General features: G+C 36.9%; 1 non-coding gene across 1 annotated transcript; it reads left to right on the top strand.

Annotated features, from left to right (window-relative positions):
• The first annotated feature begins 1,035 nt into the window (after positions 1 to 1,035).
• LOC112124879 lies at positions 1,036 to 1,145 on the top strand. Its single transcript, XR_002909681.1, has one exon. It is a non-coding gene; the product is annotated as a U6 spliceosomal RNA (small nuclear RNA).
• Positions 1,146 to 1,837: the final 692 nt, after the last annotated feature.

Here is a 1,837-nt window from a genome sequence, read left to right as displayed (position 1 = left end):
AGTTAGAAGATGATTTTGGACTAGTGTTCCCAGTATCTTCTCTAATCATGAGACCATGATGCAGGGTCATGGTGACGTGGTTAGCCAAAAGAGAAAAGCTCAAAAGGTTTGTGATGCAATCCAAATCTTGAAATGTACATTTAGTAGAGGTGAAAGGGATTAAATTTGTTTTGCAAAGTATTTTGAAAATTTTACCTCCTTTTCTTTCACCTGTTTTTGTTATTTCATCTGTATCACCCAAATTAATGAGGTTTGGTTCATTGTGCAGATGAATTTAATTTCAGTGCAAGCAAAAATAGTTTGGTGGCTATTTCAGAAGCTCTTTTGGTAGGTTGGGGAGAGAAAGCACAAAAAGAAAGCACAAGGCAAAAAAAAGGAAAGATCAAGGGAAAAAATCATAGGAGAGGGGAGCACAGACAGGGCTGGCAAGACATGTGAACCCATTTCAAAGTTTGAAGGGGATAAGACCTAAAACCTCAATTCTGCAATTGATTCTGCATAGGCAAACCCGCGTGTTGCCTACAGCAGGGCTCCGTACATTAGCTTCACATCTTCATGTCTCACCACTAAACAGTCATTTTAAGTCTATTTTTATAAAGTTTAAAATTCTTTATTTAGGAAAAAATAAATGTCGTCTTCAATGGATTGCTTTTTATCTCATTTAGGTTTGGTAAGTCCCCGAGCTGCTTAGACTTCTTGGGTGCTAGGAGAAGGCCTTCCACTGCAGTAACTGAACGTTATAATCATTTACTAGTAGTATTGTAGTTGCAATGTAGTAGTTGACTGGAGAAACTTAAATGTAGTGACTTGTCTGAGGCTAGACTTCCACCATTGTCTCGCTGTTCTGGGTTGCTGAAGTCTGATAATATCCTAATGCTCCTTGGAAGTCAAAAGGCCTGTGTTTGAAGCACTCTGCAGTTGCTCCCCTGATGCTTAGAGGGTGACAAACCCTTTGCTCCTGACAGTCTACTCTCAAATAGCAAGGAAATCCTAGTATGATCATTTATAGCTTTCTATAAACTGGAATATAAATGCTTGCTTCAGAAGCACATATGCTAACACTGGAACAACACAGAGAAGATTATCATGACCCTTGCACAAGGATGACATAAATTTGTGAAGCAGTTTAAAGACAAAATATTATTACAGTACTGGATGTTATAATATTGCAGTTATACTTGGAAATGGTTTTGGGTTTTTTTGGTTACATGTCTAAGAAAAAAGAAGAGAGTAATTGCAACAATAAAAAGGAATGTTAGGCAATACCGCCATCGAAACAGAAAAAAAAATTAATTAAAAAAATGCTGTTTCGTCTTTGCTGTCTGCCATTGAATGTTGGCTGTATATGAGGCCTCTCATGAGTCAAAAGGCAGCAGCAGAGACATGTTATTATATAAGTAAAACACATTTATGCAGTTTGTGTCATGGGAATCCTATTTTAATTTATACTGCTGAATTAGTTTTCTCTTGGCACTGTATAGCATAGCTTCAGGGTGCAATGGAAGAACAAAATACTAAGTTGGACAAGCACTGTATCCCCCAACAGTTCCAGATGCCTCAAAACAATAGATCAAAACTATTTAGCTGAAGTTTTTGAGAGACTGTGCATCTTCAGAAAAATTACATTTCAGATAAACAGGAGATCAAACCCTGCAATGCATTGATTTGGGGGGAAATGACTATATCCAGTTACCTGTGGTCCAGAACAAAGAAGTCTGGCTATTTGGTTTTGATTAGTTTAGAGTAAATTTGGAGCTGAACATTACATTACATTATTGTTATAAAACTGAAATGATGAAATATAAGCTTTTTCAATGGTGTCAAAAACTTGCCAACT

The sequence above is a fragment of the Terrapene carolina genome, unplaced genomic scaffold, assembly GCF_002925995.2.
Source record: "Terrapene carolina triunguis isolate 2854851 unplaced genomic scaffold, T_m_triunguis-2.0 Scaffold84, whole genome shotgun sequence".
Taxonomy (NCBI): domain Eukaryota; kingdom Metazoa; phylum Chordata; order Testudines; family Emydidae; genus Terrapene; species Terrapene triunguis.
This window is presented reverse-complemented; position numbering and strand designations above follow the sequence as displayed.